At 27.4% G+C, this 22,961-nt stretch overlaps 1 protein-coding gene across 1 annotated transcript in view; it reads right to left on the bottom strand.

Moving 5' to 3' along the window:
- Nucleotides 1–22,723, bottom strand: part of LOC102679861 (1-phosphatidylinositol 4,5-bisphosphate phosphodiesterase epsilon-1-like) — a 103,590-nt gene extending 80,867 nt beyond the window's left edge. Inside the window, exons 1-2 of the mRNA XM_031509945.1 lie at nucleotides 22,051–22,723; nucleotides 4,691–4,724 (exon numbers count right to left, since the gene is read on the bottom strand). The gene's annotated coding sequence lies outside the window, so the exon portion shown is untranslated. The remainder of the gene's footprint in view (nucleotides 1–4,690; nucleotides 4,725–22,050) is intronic.
- Between the last annotated feature and the right edge of the window lie 238 nt (nucleotides 22,724–22,961).

The raw sequence follows: 22,961 nt of genomic DNA, 5'->3' as shown, positions 1-22,961 counted from the left end.
AAAAAAAAAAAAAATATTTTTACATCGACATTTTATTTTTAATTTTGTTTTTGTTTTTTTTTTTTTAACAAACAATTATACCAATAGAATCAAAGACACGCAGTGTGTTCGTTCGAGTCACAAAGGAGCAACAACAAATTTCTATTCTTATTAATAATTTTTCACCCTTCCGTAATTAAACGTCTTCTTGTACATCAAGATATTCATTTCAGTCTTGCAACAGCAGCAGCACTTAAGCGCTTTCCTGCATCTGACATAGACTTGCTTACACATACTCTTCATCCCAACCTTCCGTCAGTATTGCTTCCACTAATTATCATATTAAAAATTACTCCAAGCAATTTCCACCATGGTCTCGTTCATTCATGTCCCGGTTCTCCGGTTAATCATTCAGCATCCATAAATTACATTACTCTTTTAAAAGCTTCTTAGGTTTGTTAACAGACTTGATTCATGTTTAATGGGCAATTTGATCCAACCGTTGAATTTTCCATCTCTGTTTTCCAAAGCTGTTTGTTAGCTGCCTCAGATATTCAACTAATATAAGCTTTCTCCCAAATACAATTATTCGAATGTAAAATATTATCGATGATGTTTCACGATGTTTTTTAACAAACAAAACAAAATATTTTTCCCCGAAAATAAAAAAAAAAAGATACAAAAGACGAGATTCAAAGATCTATCTCTTTATATGATTTCACTCGCATATAAACTTCGATATTTCGTTATATTTGAAAAAAATTACGCATCAAAACGGAATTAGTTATTCAAATAATATAAACGTTCGTGTTTTTAGAAATTTTATATTGTGAAAATTAGTGTAGTGGATACATTCATCGAATGTATTTGGATGATAAGAGGGAAAAAATTGAGAAATGCTTTCGAGCGTGAAAAGAAATTTTTTTCACAAATCGAGATGAAAACCAATCTTCATTCTTCTCCTTATTCGGCATCCAATTTAAGAGAATAATGTGCAACGTGCCGATTCAAAGTGCAAGGGATATTAACTCGTGCATACTGGTTGGATCACAGATTCATCTATTTTTTTTTTCTTTCTTTCTTCCTTTCTTTCTTTTTTTTTTTTTTTTTTTTTTTTCTTTTTTTTTTTTTTTTTTTTTTTTCTTTTTTTTTTTTTTTTTTTTTTTTCTTTTTTTTTTTTTTTTTTTTTTTTCTTTTTTTTTTTTTTTTTTTTTTTTCTTTTTTTTTTTTTTTTTTTTTTTTCTTTTTTTTTTTTTTTTTTTTTTTTCTTTTTTTTTTTTTTTTTTTTTTTTTTTTTTATGATCTCCAGATACGGGAAATGCGGCGCACGTTCCGTATCCGAGATCTGCACATGACAAGCGTTTCAAATATCTGCATATATGCAGATATCGAATGAGCGATCCGCAGAAATAGAGAAAAGAAGGAGAAGTTTGAAAGAGAGAGGCAAACAGAGAAGAAAATTCCGGAAAACAAATTATCTTTGTCTTTCGATCAGAGATTTTTGTCTCTTTTCAATCCCTATCGTTGGAAATTATTTTTTGAAAATAGTGATAGAAAAATGTGGTTCACCCAAATAGATAAATATTTTAATTTAGAAATTTTATGTACTCGGTTTACACTCACACTTACACTTCGTCAGATTCGAGAGGAGTTTTTCGAAAATTTGTAATTTTTCGATTACATCTCGAAGAATTGGATTTTTATCTTGTATCTTAAATTCGCAAAACAAAAGTATTTAGAAAAAGAAAAGTAGTAATAATTTATTTTTTGAGCAATAAGAGAATGTTGAAACGAATCCAGGAATTTTTATGGAGATAGAAGAACGATTATTTCTTTTTTTTTTTTTAAATTTATCGCTACTTATGAAACTATTTTTCAGAACAAACAAGAAGAAGAAGATCTTATTTGATACGGATACACAGCTTCTTTTTCTAGATACGTAGATCGTGGAAGAACGAAGGTGGCAAAAGATTTATGAGCAGAGAATGCTTGGTAGAATGGTGAGAGGGAAATTAAAGTGGATATATTGTTCGCATCTTCTAACCGACAATATCAAGCAGCGAGAAGGGATGAAAATTTATTGTAAAAACTACCTTATTCTATACAAGAATCTTCGCCTTTAAAAATTAACGGAAGAATATCTTAAAGAAATAATTAAGCAAGAAAAAAATTTCTTATTTCTTATTTCGATTGAAAACAAAATTTGTGACGTGACACAGATCGATGAAATTCGACAGAACGGTTCGCGGATAAATCCTCGTGTATCGAATCAGATCCGCATCGAAAACACTCGAGATGATCACCACGGAGAAAGCTGGTGGTAATAAAAATTTATTGGGTCGTATAATAGTGTACATATCGCTTCTTTCGCGTCACCATGCAAAGATTGATCCGACAGATAACTTTCGATCGGCCAGAAAATTGATGAGCAGCTCGATTTTTCATCTAGCTCGCGTTTATATTTGTTTCTCTGTTGCGAGTGGACAAAAAGAAAGGAAGGGGAGGGAAAAAAAAAAAAAAAAAAAAAAAAAAAAAAAAAAAAAAAAAAAAAAAAAAAAAAAGAAAAAAGAAAAAAAGAAAAAAAAAAGAGTATATATGATCGCGAAACTGGTTCGTGTATGAGAAAAGCTGGACGTGTCGAAAGTTTAGCACCCCTCGCTCGTTGTTCACGTGTATTAGTACCGTTGTCGTCGGCACGCCTGTCACGTTTGTAGGATTTCACTCTTCGACCACGGTGCATCCCCTTTCTGGTCTTTGCATCCGTGTCCTCGATGAATGCACGAATGAAGATATAAAGCATGAGCATGATAACGAACAAAGGAGAAAAACGTCCGTCTCCGTATTAATATTCGAATTATCGGATGAAAAGATGACAATGTGGATTGCAAATATGTTTGCGTGTCCAGTGGAGAAACAAATTAATTATTAGATCATCAAAATGAAAGTTCGATTGAAAGTACAAGGGATTATATAAAGATTTGTAAAGTAAAATTGAATCATTATAATTGCAATTGTTGAAATGATCCTCGCGAATAATAATTAATATTTGATACGAAAATTATCCAATCTATTGATCTATTGTAGATTATCAAAGATTAATCGAATAGATTCCTAACATTAAATATCTATTATATAAGATATAATATCTATATCTATTCCTAACATAAATATCTATTATTGAGGTAAAAACTTAATCATGAAATATTCAGCAGAAAGAGAGTAAGCTTGTTTCTTGGATTATTATGTTTAAGTAGAAGTTAAATAATGGATATTAAATCGGATATTTATATGTAATGGAAGAAATTCAAAAATATATTAGGATGGATAATTAAGAGAAATGATTGATTAAAGTTTAGCTATTTAATACAAAATCAGATATGCATTTAATTTTGTTTTCAATAACAAGTTAATAAATTTTTCTAGAATTTAAATTTGAATTTGAAGTTCTTCCAGAATGAATATTGATTGCTATGAAAATTTCGAGAACTATTCAATTTGAAAACCAAACTAGCACTTCCACAACTAATTTAAGTATAAACGATTTTCTTATCGTTTCAACTTTCTCGAGACTTCGAAGTTCAGAGGTTGAAGAAATGGCGGAGGTAAAAAAACGAATAGGTTTTGTAGGAACGATATCTACGATAATTTCGAAAAAGAAAGATTTAAAATTTTCACGTAAGAATATTTTTAGAGTTAAACTGCGAGTATTAAAGATTTTTGCTGCGCGAGAACTTTTGTGCAAATACTTTGGTTGCTTTTGTTCGAAGCCGTATGAAAATAATTCTTCGTTTGCATGCGGGATAAAATTTCAGCAACGATTATTTAACAAATTTAGTTTTTCCTTAAAATTTTTTCTCTTTTCTTTATATTGAAATTGATGACTCGATAAATCTTATATCGTTTCTTTGAAATCTATGTAAATATAACATAATATATGAAAGTTTGTCCAAAATTCTCTAAATAAAATTATTAAAAAAAAAAATTTCGTTTTAAATATTAAATATTTAAAAACTTATTATACGCATACCTAGATTTTTGAGAGAAAAGCATTTTTCAAAAACAATATCTATATTTTCTACGTATTTATGTAAATATAAATTACTCATATAAATTGCAAAAGGAATTTGTACTCAAAATTTAAATGCCAAAACTTTAATGTATATCGTTTTCTACAGTAAAATCAAGTCAAAATTTTTGTCTGCATAATCTATATTTTATCAGTATTATCAAATATGCATACAAACACTTATATTATATATTTATATTATATATTTACTAGTCAATTATTCGTTAAGAGGTCTCGTTTTCATCGTTTCTTTAATTTTTGAAAATAAACCTAGCCAAGAACTTCACGAGTTCATAAAATAATCATAGTAGAAGAAAGAAAACGAGGAAACAAAAGTTGTTCAATGTTTCAAACAAATAAAATGAATCGTTACTATAGCTAATAAAAAGTATTTTAATTGTTCAATTTAAAATGATCCAGTGAAATTCGTGTTTTTGTCATTTATCAATTTTATCAATTTGATTAGAAATTTGATTAGAAAAATTATAATATTAATAAGAAATTCGAACTTTTTTCTTTATTTCTGTGATCATTCATACTTATATATATCATTTTTGAAAAAAAACTTACATACTAAATTTACATTTCATTTTCTTAATATATATATATATATATATAGAAATATTAACATACATATTTACATACCTTTGGTTTCCGTCTCACGAAAATATCATACTATCTGCAACAGAAATAAAAAAAAAATATAAGATAAATATACAATTAATAAATAAAAACATAAAAAAATATAATATATATAAGTGCATAAATATTATATGTTTTATTATATGTATATGTATAGTATTATATGTAGATATTTATGTATTCTATAATTCCATAACTTTCTTTAAAAATGAACTTTCTTTTTTATTACAATATAAAGAAAATATTCTACTAATATCTTACATGATATTAGTTGAAAACAATTTATTTATATTATTTAGCAATAATTGAGATACAAAATACAAATAATTGAATTTTAGAGAAAAGAGACACAGATAATAAGATCCTTTATTTATGAAATTTTTAATTGAATATTTATTAGTTTTATTTTTTAAAATAATAATAATGAAAACTTGATTTGATAAAACTACTTGATAAAAGTATTTATATAAAAATCTTGAATCTTGAGTTTTAAAAGATTAAGAATCTTTAAAGTTTTGATAAATCTTGACAATCTTGATAGATCCCTAAGGTCTTACAGATTCGGAAAGTCTTGGAAGTTTTAAAAATATTGATAGGTTTTAAAAGTTCTATGGCTAGTCAATATCTTATGTATTATAATATATATGTATAGCATACATCATAGGATAGTGAATATCTATCAAGTTTCCAAGACTTTAAAATCTTTGTATTAATATATCCAAAACTTGAAAACCTTTCAAAATTTTCACAATTTATCAAAGTTTATAGGACTTATCTGAATTTCAAGATTCAAAATATAAAAATTTTGAAAAATTTTAAATAATGAAAAATTTGGAATTGTTTCAAAATTGAAATTCATTATTATCAATTTTCAAATATAAATTTAACAAAATAATATTTTATATCAAAATATCACGAGACAAACTCAATATATATAATATAATTGCAAACAGGACGATTTCTATAATAAACAATAAGGAAAATCCAATAGTCGAGATTATTGTTTTATTTGATGAAAAGTTTATCTGTAACCGACCATTCCAAAATATTAGCATAACTCTTCAGTTAATATTCTGCATACTCAGAATCGCGATTACCTTAAAGTGATTACCCTAAAAGAGCCATAGAAACGTCGAGCAATCCATTTCAACATTCCTTCTCGAGTACTTTCATTCGTTTAAAATTTTAAACAAGTTAATCTAAGTCGTACGAGGATAAAGTGATGTGTTTGTTTTGAAAGGATCACGACTATTTAATTTCTCAATTGAACGATATACAAATTTTAATATTTTAAATACTATCCTGTTATGTAAATTGTTTAATAGAAATATTACTACATATTATCGAATAATATAATCTCTGATCTTTAAAAATATTTTAATTAAAAACATAAACTCAATATAAACAACTTTAAATTATGTAGAAGAAACTCGAGAAACTGAGACCTTGTAACACTGAAATTCACAAAATGAAAAATAAATTAAAATTGAAATTTTGATTTAGAAAAATTTCTAAATACCGAAAATTTCTAGATACAATATATAATGTGCAATCTAATTTAAATAAAGTCATTGCAAATTTATTTTATTTAAGATAATTAAACAAGGAAAGATAATAAAATAAGAAAAAACAATATTCATTCAGCAGCATCTAAAGTTAAATAAAGTAAGAATTAATATTTTATCGACTTATTTCAGGCATTCATTCCTTTCAAGTTGTTTGTCGTGTCAACAACTCATGTATAATTTATGTCTTCTTATGCATAAAGTGGTAGAGTATTGAATGCAAGCGATATGGATTCGGGGCTATTACTCTGTGGAAAGAAATGTGTTGAATATAATCGAATGAAAATTTCAATTGATGTTTTAAGAGCTTATTTCCTATTCAGAATTATTTCGAGAAGACCAATATATTTCTCTCTATGTTTTCAAAGAATGTTATTTTAAAAGCTTGCAAACTCAAGATTGCAATTGATCTGGTGAACAGAATGAAGTAATGGTCACCTAATTCTTCCCATTTATTATATTTTTATTTTATTTTTTTATAAGCAATGATATATTCAATAATCCTTATTTTATAGAATATAATATATTGTTATATTATATTAATATAGCCTTAAAAAGATGAATCGATGATAACGTTATCAATTAACGTTATCATTAACTTCGATAGAAACGTACAAGTACATCATTTTAATAAGAGAGATAATTTTAGAACCAAAAGTTCAATAAGTAATGGTCGAGATTTGAAGATTAACGATGAACTGGTCTGGATACTACACTCAACTTTTGCAATGTAATTGAAACTCTGCTCGAAACTGTAACAAGTAATTTGTCAGCCAAGTACGTGAATTGTATGCGTGCAGAATAGCTTACACGACATAGGTTCGTAATGATTGAAATTTACGTATTAGAACGTGAACTGCATTATTCAGAATAGATAGAATGATTCAGCATTACATTGTAATAGAAATTCCACCATTTCGATTCTTTACTATTGAAATTTTTCGAATAAATTCATTCTAATTATATTTAATTTTAATCATTGTTTTATTGAGTGATCAGCGATTAATTAAATATATACATATATCTTATCATGGATTAGCAATCTGGAATTTCTCTTAATTCCAGAAAGATCAATAATTGCATCATTCCACGTGTCGAAATATCTATTGTCAATTTTATTTGTTAAAAACAATAAACTTTAAATTAGAAATTATTGTTCAACGAAACAGTATTAAATCGACAATATTCGATTGTCCATATATATATATTTGTCGCACATCTAACATATCGACATCGATATATCAAACAATGTACCGAGAGTAGTGATATTACTATCAATGACATTATCGATCAATATTATATTATCAAGATGTTATCGATAATTCGATTTGCCGATTGTATCGTCGATATCAACGTAAAATAAATTTAAGTACAAAATATATGTTACAGTTATATTAACTTCGAACATAATGTCGTGGATTCTTATATCTGGTTGATTTTGAAGATGAAGATATTAAGAAATATATAAGTCTAATATTTTTTATTTTTGAGAAAAGAATAATCTGAGATGCAAATTGAATGCTTTACGATAAATATTACATACGTTAAGGAATCCAAGAAATCCTCTGAAGTAATTTTAAGTCGAATTTTTAAAATTAAAATTAAAATTTAAAAAATTTTTAAATTATTCTTTCCAACTTTTCAAATCCTTATCTCAAATCTATATTTCTCAATTTTTTCAAATATATATTATCAATAACTTTGAAATTTTGACTTATTATTCTAATTATATAATTTTCTGCGTTTATTATTCAAAAGCTATAACTACGGGAAACTTAAACAGGAACATCAAGGACAAGTTGGTGGTTGGTCCAGCTTTTCGCAACATGGTCTCCTGGAACCACGTTAGCCCATCAAGTAGTTACTTGTCAGCTTTGCTCTGGTTGCAAACTTTGTCCACATAAGTACACGGTGAAAATTCGATTGAACTAAGTATTGGTAACTAATAATAGAATTGTGAGAAAGAATTGTGAAAAAGAAATATCGTGCAATTTTTCCTTTCCAGAGTAGACATACATAACTTCTACAATAGATATATATATATATTCAAAATTTGTCATAAACTTCATACTCTACTTGCAGATGACATATTTCTATCTACCACGTGTATAACCTTTTTTCTATTCTAATTTATTAGAAAAATAGTTTCAGGACGATTTTTCTATTGTGCTTCTATCCAGCACTTGATTAATATTGGTTGCAAATCGTTATGATTGTTCAAGAAATGTACATTCGACAATGATTTTCGAATCTTCAGATTAAATTATATTCCAATCAATTGCCATGAAATTGATAATTTTGCGCATCGGCTGTTCTGATTGCATTTTCCTGTTCATCGATGACTGATATCGACATAGTTTACATATCACCTAATAGTACGCAGATATAGTAGTTAATGAGATAATCGATGCTGACATACTCTAATTGAATTTTGCAGAAGGCGTGTCGTACATCACGAAAATCCTTTGAATACCGATTATTTATCAAATTTCATTGTTTTTATATATGTAAAATATATGTGCATAAAGTTAATTTTAACTTTTTTAAAATTATATTATAAAATTTCCTAAATGAATAGAATTTCCTTAATATATTATTAGATTATAAGATTATTAATGTTTGTTTTTAAATAGAATTTAGAATTTTAAAATTTTGAAAGAATTCTCAAAAAAATTCTTTATCGAAATATTTCAAATTATCATATTGATTTGATTACACACGCGATTACACGTATAATTAAAACTGCTTCTATCTTTTTAATAATTAATTTTGTTTGATAATATTTGCGTGCCACGACATGGATTTCACAATTAAAAAAAAAGAAAAAAAAAGCAACAGACACGCAACACGTGAATCCACCGATGCTCATAGATCTTTCTGACGTTTACGTGTTTCTTCCTAAAAGGATTGTACGCGATACATGATCTCCGGTTTTTTTCGTCTGATAGTGAACTCGATATTTGTCGTGTAACAGTATTATTTAAACGTTCACGGCATAGACATATCAGGTGAACGAGAATTGGCTGTCAGCCAATTCTGAAAGCCAGTCTTTCGCTACCCTTTCGATGGACGTTCGGTAGATCTCTTGGACATGTGCCATTTCATTATTTTCGCAATATCTTCGTCGATATTCCGGCACCCGGAACATTTTAGGCTTTTTTAGAGTTTCGAATGTAGGTGTGTACCGTGCATTATCGATTTTCTATGGCCTTAAGCCGATTTTTCCCCTTTTCTTTCTCTTTTTCTTTTTCTTTTTATTTTTTTTTTGTGAAACATAATTTATGAGATCAAAGTAGAAAATTTATTTATGCTTTTGCATTTGTAATTCAAAAAATGTTACATAAAAGTGTTAAAATTTTTTTGATATTTTTTTCTGAAATATATATCACGTGAATGTAATGTCAAATTTAATAATAAAATATTATATAATAATACAATATATATATTTGAACTTGTGATGACTTATGAAACTGCTCTATACGCAATATCCGTAAAGATCAAAGAGATACTTTGTCATCGTTTGGAGAGCTTTAAAAGATCTACTTCATTATAAGAGGAAGTTACACGTGCACGTTGAATTACTCGAAGAATGTTTTGAGCAGTTGTTGCAAAGTCATTTTAACTAAGATCAAATTTTCAAAGAGTAAAGATTTATTAATGATGAGTATACTTATTATTATTATTATTATAAATCAGAATTTTTATTCAAAATTTAATTTCATCTTATGAATATTAAAAATAAATTATTAAAATTTACAAAATATGAAAATAAAATTATTTCAAATATGTATAAGTTTAAGAATTTATCAATTTGATTTTTGCATTAGTATTACCTACATAAAGTATTACCTTGAATAAATAACAGACGTTTGATGTAGAAATCGAAGAAAAAAGAAGTTTAGGATTTGAAAGCATTTGAAAGATTAAGGGTTTAAAAGGTGTAGGTACATTTTCTTATTTTATAAAGAATTTTTTTAAAAAACAAAAAATTTCGTATTCCAGTACAAAAATATGAAGTAATTAAAACGAAAAAAGAATATTTCATTTTATATGAATATAATATTTCTACATGCGTGTATTATTATTGTAAATTTTAAATTAAACTACCAATTGTGATTTTTAAAAGAAAGAATTTTTTTCAATGAACATCAAAATTAAATTAATGATAAATTGATTCATTTTAATTTATCTATATATGAAAAATATGGAAAAATATATTTTTAATACTGATAAATTAAAAATATGCGAACATTTTTTTACATAAACTAATAGTATTAAAAATAATACTGACATGTGTATGGAGGAGTTAATTCCATTTTCTTAATTGATTATTAATAATAAAAACTTGATTGAATTGATATATAATTTACTAGATGTAATAACTCTTAGGAAATGATTAAAATTTTTATACACTTTGATTGGAATTTTCCCATGTAGATTATAGAAGATAAATTTCATTAGATTACATCTTTACGACTTTTAATAAATACATATGAATATTTTTTAAGCTTTAAAATTATAATTATTATTATTGTTTAATTATATAAATCTAATTAATATTTTGTTTCATTTTTCTTCCAATTCTCTAATATGAATATAAATAAATCTTTCTATCTACTGAAATTAAATATCTATACATAAAATATATCTTATTAGACGATCATGAAATGCGATTTTGCCTGAAATGCATAATTCATGCACGTTTACATGAGTTGCTATGATCGATGCATCAACGATAAAATAAGACATATATTTGATTTTTCAACGAGAAAATGTGTTCTGCGAATCTGCGAAGAAGATTAGATCCTAAAGAACGTCAGATATCGGATCGATCCATTTCCTGATCGCTGGTCAGACGTCGACCATGGAAACTGATTACTCGCGATGTAAATATCTCTACCTCTGTACTTTGTTAAAGTTTGTTAATTCACATGTAAACTTTGTTTTTGCTCGGCACAACTTTGTTTAGATATTTTCGAAGATCAATTTGATATTTGACTTTTAAAAGTGATGATTTTGATAACTATCATATTGATGATGATGTTACTTTTAGTTATTTAATCTAAAATCTTATATGATTTTTGTTTTTAATTTTAGAAATTGATGATTGAAACATTAAAAATGTTTAAAAATGTTAAATTTCTAAATAGAATATACAATTTTATTATTTTTAAAAAGTATTAAACATTTTTCTTTTATTTTCATTTTAAATTATGTGTATTATAAATTTTAAAGAAAATATTCTAAGATTTTCAAAGAATTTTGAGATTAAAGAAATTGAAAAATCTTACATCTACTAAATTTTCAAAAAATATTTTCGTTATATGAATGTTAATTTTTAAATTTCAATTTAAAGATTTTTCAACTTCTCAAAATTCTTAATTTATTTATTTTTTTTGATAATTCTAGATATATTTTGATCCTTTTTGTTGGAACTTCGTTCTAAAATTATATTTCCTCGAAAAATTTCAGAAAGAAAGAAATATCGATATCTTCGGAAACTTGAGTTTCAAATTCTTTGGTTACAAGATTTTCCATTTAGAATGAAAGAATCATGTATCCAAAATCGATAAACCACGCAGAGAAATAGTAAGAAGTAAAACATCAAAATATTAACTTTTTTTTTTAGATTTCTATTTTGATCTATCCCTTACGTTTCAATTCAGTTCCCAAGTTCAATAGAATTATATTTTCCTTCATTTGCGAATTTCCAGGATGATAGTACGGAATACATTACGTGACACATGTTCGCTAAAAAGAAACAGAATAAAAAACGATGGAATTTGAAATTTTCACCTTTGAACTTCATTACATTGCGTACAAATTTCCGCTTTTCTATCATTTCTCTCACTTGTATGATTGTGAACTTAGAGATATAGGAAAGCAAGCATAATTCATAGATCAAGTCAAAAAATAAAAAAAACTAATTTAAAAAATAAAAAACAATTATGTATATGAAAAGAATTCATTTTGAAAAATTGATAACAAAAATGAATTCTTCAATCTCAGCTATATTGATACGAATATATTTGATACGAACCTTTTAATTTACTTTGACATTTATTTTGTAATGATTTTCCTTATATATCCTCGTAACTGTATCATGTATATACGACCTCAAGCTGTTATTCTATTATACATATGTTATTTATAGAATAGCATTATTATCGAAATTTTTGAAATTTCGCAGAAAGATTTTGAATCGGTGAATCATTGATAATCTTTGCTTTCTACCATCTTCCGTTCTATCTTTCGCTCTCTTGCAATATGAATAATAATATTCGCACACTTGCCCATCATTCGAATGCATAACGAGTCAAATTAGAATATTTATGATGCACTGGGATAATATAATTTTGATTTCCCTATAGACTAGTTTCATATGATATTTAAATCGATATTAATTTTAAAAACGTGTATGAGAAACTCGAACAAACACATGAGTTACAAAAAATTACATTTATCATGAATAACATAACTTGATTTAGAAAGATATTTATATATTTAATTGATCTGCCTTGAAACATTAATACTTTCAATACTAATAGAATATAATATTTCAAAGTAATTATTATATGCATTTTAGAATTATTATAATTCTTATATAGATAAGAAATTATTGATAAGAAATTTATTAAGATAAGTTATTAATTCTATTTTGAAAATTTATATTCAATTTAATTTTGTTACATTTCGTGATATTATAATATATTCGTAATATTGTATCTATTTATTGCTAACAATAAAAGAAAAATTTCAAAATGTTTATTTTTTTTTCACTATATGGATTCTTATTTTTCCTTAAAATAAAGTAATTTATTCTACAAACGAACAAATAAATATATTATTTGCAGTCGTAGAATTATATAATTAATTTATTCACGAAACAAACAAAATCAAGATCACTAACCTATATAATCATTTCATCGATTCTTTATTCCATTCTCCATTTCACCAAACGATCCTTTCATAACGTCATTTGCCCATCAAAAAAGAAAAGAATTTACATGGATAATTGCATAACTTAATATTTCGTTACACACGACCATGTGTGTTTGCTAGGTGCGAAGTTGCCATCTGAGATATCCCGTATTCGTCTCTCGTTTCAGGTTAGGACGGCGCGACATAGAATATTTATGGTGTCACGACAGCAGTCTTCGTCGTTTGCCAGAGGAACACGGTGCGGCGCCACCATGAATATTTAGAAAATTAAATCGGCCAACTTCATCATTCCCCTTCCTTTCCTTATTCGTCAGTTGTGCTAAACTTTCAACTTTCAAGTAATCGCAACTTTGTTTTAATAGATCGTTAAAAGCGAGGAATTATACTGTTCGCGATGAACAACCTGGTTTCGATCGGTCATCACCGTCTTCTCGAGAATTTCAATGTTGTATAATAAAGAGATCTTTTCTGAGTTTGTGTAGCTTGGCCGGAATTAAGGAAATTCGAAGATAAGAAAAGCTTCGAGAATGTATATTCGATTGGTTCTTGACCGCTTGCCGCAGAATAATTTGTATCTAGAGTTTGCATTGTGTCATGTACATTTATGCGATCGAATATTCGGAGAGGGAATCAAAGAAGTTGTAAATTTAGCTGGTATCGAGTTTCGATCGATAGCTTTGATTTAGGTTAAATAGAAAATAACTTCACCTAGAAATATAATTATACGATTTAGTTTTCGTTCGTTCGAAATTGATTAAGAGAATAAAACGTTTCGCCAGGAAATATAATTATGTGATTTAATGAAAGGTGATTTTTTTAAAATTAATATTGTGATTTTGTTTAAACATTTAAATTATGGTGAAACAAAATTTTAAAATAAACAGCAAGAGCATTTTCTTATATAAAATCGATTAATTTAAAAATTATAGTGATTTAAAAGAAAGAATATCTTATCAAAATGATGAATAATAAAATATTTATTGAATAAATGGATTGTATATTATTTGTTAATTTCAAATTTTATTTAAAAAATTCGGACGAAAAAATGTTGATTTCTAAAATAAATTTCATAAAAGTAAAGATATTTTAAAGATAAAATCTCTCATGAAAATTCTTTCAATATAAATACAAAACAGTTAACAGTGAAAACAAAAAAATTTAAATAAATTGAACTTTTTTAAATGACATTCACGTGTAATAAACGATTTTGAAATAGAACTCGAGCAACGAAAATTTTCAATTTTTTTAAAATTAATAAATAACATATTTTCTATATACTAAATTCCGTTAAAACTAATAGAAAATAAATTATTCCATGTAGATATTTTTTTCTCCGAATTCTAGACACAATATACAACAATTATTGCGATATTGATTTTAATCAATGCAAGAATGCAAGATGTAAAATGTAAATAAAGCATTCTGCATTCATTAAATTTCATTAAAAATATTTTTTTTGTAATATTTTTTTTACATATCAAACGGGTCATGTAATGAAATACGTTATTGATTTTAATTGAAATGAAATGCAAGGTAAAACTTTTCTTTATAAATGAATTTTAAAATCTAATAACGGCAATATATAACGTAACTTAAAAAGAAATTAATCGAATTTTTGATTCTAATTTTTTAAAGAAACAAAATTTTAATATCGTAATATATAAAATGTTTCATTGAACCAGGAATAATAACAGCTCTTTATTGTCTAGGTCACGCCATCGATATATTTTACAACTACTTGTTGCTCCCCAACGAAGTGGCTGTCATTAATGTTGTACAATAGGTAATACCATAATACATCGTTATACCATAAAGGTAAAGGTTAAACAATTGCATTGTAATGCAATTATAAGCATAGTTACCATAAAGAGATTAATAAATGTCTCTCGACGAATTTATTCCAGAAAATTTGTGTTTAATAAAAAGATACACATATCAAATTATAAAGATCTGTGAGTAATTTTTATTTGCTTTATTTGAATAATCTTTGTTTTAAAATAAATTTTTATTTTTTTCAATTAACAAATAATTTTTAAAAAAAAGGATATTGATAATGAAAAATAGCTAAACTTTTCTTTTAGCATGTGCATTTTAAAAATTTTCCAATGTTATTTCAGAAACGACAAGTTTTCATCTCATATAAATCAAGATGTTTATCTAATTTATTTATTGCTTTTGCTTTCTCTTATTATTTTATAATTTCATATGGCATTATGAAAATTAAAGATTTCAAAGAACTATTTTGTAATACTACTCGTGTATGTTTCATCAACTAAAACATCCTGAATTTATCTGAAGATTACTAAAAAAATTGGTCAAATCAAGCGGAAAGGAGATGACGTATGCATTGCTTTAATGAAATGATCTTCTCATCATGGATAAATCCGATTTTGAATTGATAAAGAAATCTTATTAATCCTTTCTCTTCTATGAACGAGGTAATATATATAATATAAGAAAAGTTCGAACATTTTTGTTAGCATTTTCCTAATAATTTTTAAAATTGTTATAAATATTATATTGTTGTAAACATTTGAGATTAATATATTGATACATTTAATGTAATATAACATAATACCATCTAACAAAAATTTAAAAAAGATAAGACTAGAAATGCTTTCAAAAATGTTATGTATTTTTCAAAAAATACATTCTTAAAAACAAATATTTTTCTTTTTTTTCTTTTACACGAAATATACTATAATATCTCTCTTGCACAAAATAACATTGTATTTCTATAAAATACAATATATCTTTTTTACATAAAATAACATTATAGTTCTATAAAATATAATATATTTCTTTTACACGAAATAAATATTGAAATAAATATTGGAAAACAGACACGCGAAATATTTCGTTCAAAATGTCGCACGAACGAAATTGCATCGCGAAATATCACGTCCACAGATGCGTAGGGGTTAACCGTGATAACTCGTTTTGGTTTTCTGATTGAGTTATTCCAACATTGAATGCCTGGTCCCACCAGAAAAATGGGCAACGAGATGTTTTGGTGGAAAAAAATAAGAAGAATAATATGTTTCTATGTGCATGTATTATAGTCATACGTATATAACCGTCTGTTTTTCATATGTTGTATACGTATTACATTGCACTTTCAAAAACAATTTTGTTGTCTTATTAAAATCACGTGAATATTATATAAGGTTATTATTTTAAGATTCATAGATTAATTGTGTTTCATTTATTTGAAATATTTATATGTGTAAAATTAATAAATTTATACATATAAAAGATAAATCATTATTGCAATTGCCGTAGAAAATAATTAATAAATGAAAAAAAAATATTAAAATAAAAATTGGATTATTATTGATTTTAGTTTTCTTATTATTTATTTAATAAAACGCAGACTTTTCTTTTAATTAATTAATTAATTATGCCTCTATATCTACTAAAACAATTTGCTTACTTTAATATATTTAATGTTAATATTTTTTACGAATAATGTAATTCCATTATTCATTTTCCATTTTTTTTCAAATATACCTAAATATTATTTACACTTGCCATACCGTCATCAATATGCAAAAGCAAGCAATATCTCTGCCATACAAAACAAACAGAAGCTAATTCAAACGAGCTAAAAACGGAATAAAAATTCCTTTCCTTCCGTAGATCATGTAGGATGGACACATACAGAGTCTGACAATATTAATTTTCGCTAATTTAAAAAAGAGCTTAATATTCAACTATTTCATTCTCCTTAAAGCAATACAATAACAAGCTCGTTACTCGTTATTCGTAAAATAGCAGTGAATTCGAATAAATTTCAAAGAATTCCATAAAAAGTAAAAAATTACGAACGATAGCAAAGAATTTGAAATACAAAATGAATATGACGGAAAATTTATGGCTCGATTTATTTGTTATTTTAATGGCAACAATTTAACGAGTGGAAAAAAAAAATAATCACAATGCGACAGCGTTAATCCCTTGATTTATCCAATCTAACGATTTATTAATCGATATATTGGATTTTATTAATCGAATATAAAAATAATGGCCAAAGTACTTCCGGCCATTTAAATATTCATGTTTTAATTAATGTATCGAATCACGATATATCATTTTATACGAGTGAAATATTGAACGAAATGGGCGTGTATGAACATTGGTGAGGATTAAAAGAAAGGATTTTGACGCGTTGTTGAAATTGGTATGTAATGGAATGATAAATGGAAACGTATAGAAATGATACAACGAAGACCTCTAAATATTTATTTATTTATAGCATAACGTTATCATTTTAGTTTAATAGAAATTTCTCTTCTTAAACTATTACTCAGAAACTTTATATCCTTATGCTCAGAAATTTTTATATCATTCCATACATTTTTAATTATACAAGATACATACATGCATGCGTAACTTTAACTATAGATATGTACGGAATGAGATATCTATAAAACTTTTCTTATTATTTGATATACATTGTCCAAGATAAATGCATTAATATACGTATTATAAGAATTATATTTTTCGTTTAAATCGAAATTGTCATAAAGCAGAGAAATTAAAACACCGCGAGCGTTTCCTGAAAACGTTTTAATTCACTAAAACCTCTATTTCAAATGCTTTTCTTGGTAAAAGTATTGCGTGTCCCTAGTCCATAATTTCTTCCTTAGGGAAGTGTTATTAACGAAATTACAAACTAGTTCACATGCGTGCCTGGATACAATGGTATGAAAATAAGGTCAGAAGAAAAGCTTTAGTTTTAATTAAAAAAGTGAATTGCCACGTGTCATAAAATTAAAATCACCGCCTTTGTGGAAAAAGATATATCATTGTGACAAAAAGTTGGTTGAAATTTTTCATAAGTGGTCATAAGAAAGAAATACTTAAAGTGTATCTATCCACTATTTAATAGAAAAGCTATGTATGAAAATTAATTGTTTAACATTGCACATAAAATTTTGATAGAATTGACATACAAATCAAGGAATCATATTTAATAATGTATCAATTTATTCTATTCACAATTCATTAAAAGATAATGAAAATAATCTTTTTAATTCCCAAACAAAAATAATTTGTATCGTTTAAAATTTTATGTAGATTATATTGTTTGATTTAATTTGTTCTAACGAAAAAAGAAAAGGAGAAAAAAAAAACAGGTTAGAAAGCTAAATCAGCTTAAGATTTCCACTTTATGCAAATTTTAAAAAGGGAACCAAAAATTGTCAAAAGTTCGTTCGCGTGTTAATGCATTTTAAACGTCGAAACGTGTTAATCATTAATGCGATAAAATAGGCGGATAATCTTGATCTCTTAATTGTGATTTTCTTTTTAATTCCTTTATAGAGTCACTGTAAATTCATTCTTATAATTAAAATACTTTGCGAATATATATTTCCTCTGTTATCTTCCAACTCACGTGAATTACAAACCTTATCGGACGATAAATACTGATAGCAAGAAGAGTTAGAGAGTTTAAAAGAGTATTTAATAAATGAGATAAAATATCGTTTAAACTTTTTCTCTAATGTTCATTTGTATAAATATTTATGAAAAATACGAAATACATGTTTTTCGCAATAATAGATTGGAAAAAAAATTGAAATTAAAGAGAGAAAGAAATTAACAAGCTTTTGCTTTTTTCCATGAAAAATTCTATCTCAAAAAGAAGAAGAAAAGAATTGGTGCACTTTTTTTCTTCATTTCTGTTTCGATAAAGAATAACTTCCCCTATGTATACATATTTTCTGTGCAAGGTAGATATAACACGCGATTAAAGATTGAAAGCCAGGATCAAAGATATCGAGTGAAATACGCGAATTTGACGGCATCCTGAATATACGAAAACAAAGGCTTCTTTCTATTACCTCCTTCTTTTTCTCTTTCCTTATACCATTCGACACCTACTTTTCACGAGAGCCTAAGAAAATTGAAATCAATATTACAGAATGCTCGTACGATTTTCGAAAATGTGTAAAATTTCAAAGAAATTGCACGAAAAAGGAAATAAATCAATCGTGTGTCGCTTTATTTAATTATTTATTTAATTTACAATATTATTAGTTAAAATTATTTATTTGAATGGAATTTATATCCTGATAATTTATCAATTTGTTAATAAAATTTATTAACAAAAAGATTTTGTGGCCATATTATTGGTGTATATTATTATTATTAACGATCGAACATGAATTTACTATGGATAATATTCCATAACCATATAACGGTTACGTGGCATGTATTGTATGCCTGTTATCGATATAATATAATAATCATGTGGATATAATGTAATATATATATATCATCGATCTAATTATAAAACATCATGGAAAATTTTAAGCATAGCAACGAATAAAAAAATAACAAACAAAAAGACAAATAATTGTTTCGAATAAAATAGCAAATAAATTTATTTAAAGATAAAATTATTTTCTTATAAAAATCTTATTATAAAATAAATCTTATTCGCGAAATAAATTATATGAACGAAAGTTTATTTCGATAAAGTCTAACCCAATTCTCTATCGAACTCTATTCTGTTTATTGTTCCTCTAATGCGTATTCGTATTCGAGGAAGATACTAAAAATATTTACAATGTCTTCGTGAGAAATTTAGGAATTCAGAGAAAAAAATACGATAAAAGTAATATTTTTGCTTAAAGAGTTCATTAATATTCCACCGCTACTCGGTTAATATCATCGATTTAAATATCGCGGCAAAAATGTCTTCGACTCTATTGACTTTCAAGATGTTATATCCTCGTATATAGAATTGGACAATACTCGAGGGCGGACTTGAATCGAACTTGGACAATGAGATAGTTCGCATACAATAGTATCACGTTACCGCGAAAATCGAATTTCTCTCTTGTAGACTTATACACTGTTCATCGTACCCCACGACTTCATCATCTTATTTCTAGACAATTAGAGCGAAATCTTCTTCTAAATCTCTTTGTTCCACGAAATAAATAGAAAAAAATATTGCTTTTCGATATATTCACTTTTATGCACTATTATGAACAATGAGAGAAAGTTAGGACAAAGTTTTTTTTTTAAAAATTATTAAATTTATGATTTCAATAATAAAATTCTTAGAATATAAATCGTAGATACGAAGAGAAAAAAGAAATAATAACAACGATTGAATTTGAAAATTTTTCGAAAAAAATTTTTAATTTTGATATTAATAAAAGGGTATTTAGGTAATGACATAAGAATTAAAATACATTGAAATTTTAATTCTTTGGAAAATACGTATTTTATTCGTATTGATAAAGCTGCTTACGAGGTAATTACAAACTTTATATAATATCTGTACATGTAGTTACATGTAATAAATTAAATGTTACGTATTACGAAGAGTAGAGTAACAACTTTATTCGAGCTCAGCAATTTTGAGTATTAATTGCAAAAATATAACGTACAGGTTTAATGGAAATGGTATATGAATAAATAGTTCGTATATTATGTAATTCTGAACGAATATAAATGAAAAATTTATCGTTAATAATGAATAGAAATTGTTAATTTAATTGCTTCTTTTCATCACTTCATTTACGAAATAATAGTGGCATAATAGTGACTTTTAATATTGACTACAGAAATATCGATAAAATTAAAAGTTGATTTGGATATATTATATCTCGAATCGAAAAATTTATACTAATTTTAAATAAAACGTAGAAATTTTCAAGGGTTCCACGATAGATCAACGATAAAAGAAATTTTTATATTAAGAAATTCGTCGCAATTCGAACAAATAAAAATAGAAAAAACTAACTCGAGGGATAATCAATTCCCTTTACACCTACAGTGAAGCAATAAAAACTTTAATTCCACTCTAAATTAGCTTCATTTGCATATCTGATCTTAATTAAAATACAAAAAATACGATAAAGTTAAACGTTGTGAGAAAAAATATTATAGCGAGAAACAATAAACATTCCTATTCTAAATATATATATTTCGTTATTTATATGTGAAAAATCTTAAAAATATTATATAATCTCCAAAAAAAAAAAAATATCTTTATCAAATTTGTTTGCTTTCAAACGCAATAAAAATTAACGATTTATGAAGAAATATTTCCAATTTCTTCTATCGTTATTTACAACATATAAATTTCAAAAAGATAGAGATATTTATAAGAGCATCGCCAATAAAATCGAAAACAAATTTGTAGATTGATAAAAGAAAGGAACAGGAGAAGGATCCTTTCGGACAAACGATCAAAGATTGAAAAAAGAAAAAAAAGACATAGGTAGTAAGGAACGAGTTTACAACGACATATACCCACCTGATATCGTTCCAATCTCGAGGTCCACGTCGCCGAGATTTGGTCCCTATTTTCCAAAGACTTTTCACGCAACGCAAGAACAGCCAGCTAAGATCGGTTGTTCGGCAAAGGTCCTAGCATTTGCTTGGACGATGATTCACCCTCTATTATCACGGGTTTGGGAGCGAAAACGAGCGCATTCATTCCGTTGCTTCTCGTTATTCCATCGCTCGAGGTGAGATTCCACCACCCCTTTCTCCCCCCAGAAAACAATCCGGCGGCAATTACCGGCAATTATTCGTGCACCGAGAAGCCCAACCTCTCGGTGTATCCGTCGAATTAACGCGAGGCAGGCCGCGCGTTGCGTGAACGTCGAAAAGTCACTTGGATTGTGGGGGCCGTGCAATGGGGGTGAGATATAATCGGGGAGGTTAGGTTGAAGTAAACCAAGAAGAAGATCCTTTCTTTTATTTTGTATTCGGAGACAATGTGTGCAAGAAAACATAAACGAACACACCAATGATCACGTGAACAACACTCTTTTTTTTTCTTTTTTTCTTTCTTTTTCTTTTTTTCTTTTTTGCTTTGTTTCTACTCACTCTTGGGCCAAGAACACTTAACGACTCCTGCTCGAGGATTCGCTCTCGACTTTCGCGATCTCTGTTGTTGTTTATAGTTCGATCGGATCATATGTGTCTCGCGGAACGCGAACTGTAGTGGAGCAGTGGGCACGATCACGCGCGAAACATCGAGGAGAGTAACACGGAGGGATACGCATGGAATGGAGAAACTGAGCGAGAGCCAATAATCTGAGAGGAAGAGAGAGAAAGAGAGAAAGAAAGAGAGAGAGAGACAGAGAAAGAAAGGCAGAGAAAAAGGGAAGAAAAAGAGAGAAGAGAAAGAGAGAGAGAGAAGAAAGGAGAAGAATAGAGAACAAGGTATAGAAAGAGAGGAGCGAATATAGAGGAAGTGGAGATAGAACGCGAGAAGGATAGATAGAGAGAAAGAGAGAAGAAAAGGAGTATACGAGAGGAGGCCGGTCAAAGTATATACGACCGACAAGGAGGGAAAACGATATTCTCGGTGCAGACGCACTCGCGGTCTGGTATATACGTAAACGCACAGAAAATCGACGTGCACGCGACGGCGGTCGCGACGATACTGCGCCCTATCGGGCGGCCCTGCGCAAATATAATACCACCCCTCTCTCCTACAGTCCGGCCACACTATTCTCCTCACCGCCACTGCCACCACCAAACCAAACTCAACCCTCTACCGACGATCGGTTTCTCTTCCTACCCTTTTATCTGCCATCCTCCTTCACCCCCTTCACTCCACCAACCCTCTACCCATCTCACCCTACCCGCCTCGATTTTCCATCCCTCCCTCTCCCTCCCCCTCGCCCTCACCATCCTCTTCTCTTCCACCCGCTTCTTCTTTTTTTTTTCCTCTCTACCCTTTTTTCCCCCTCTCTCCTCCCTCCTTCTTGCCCCCTTCTCTCTCTCTCTCT

Source organism: Apis dorsata, unplaced genomic scaffold (genome assembly GCF_000469605.1).
Source record: "Apis dorsata unplaced genomic scaffold, Apis dorsata 1.3 scaffold_194, whole genome shotgun sequence".
Lineage (NCBI taxonomy): Eukaryota > Metazoa > Arthropoda > Insecta > Hymenoptera > Apidae > Apis > Apis dorsata.
The sequence above is the reverse complement of the archived record's forward strand: the minus strand, read 5'-3'. Positions and strand labels throughout refer to the sequence as shown.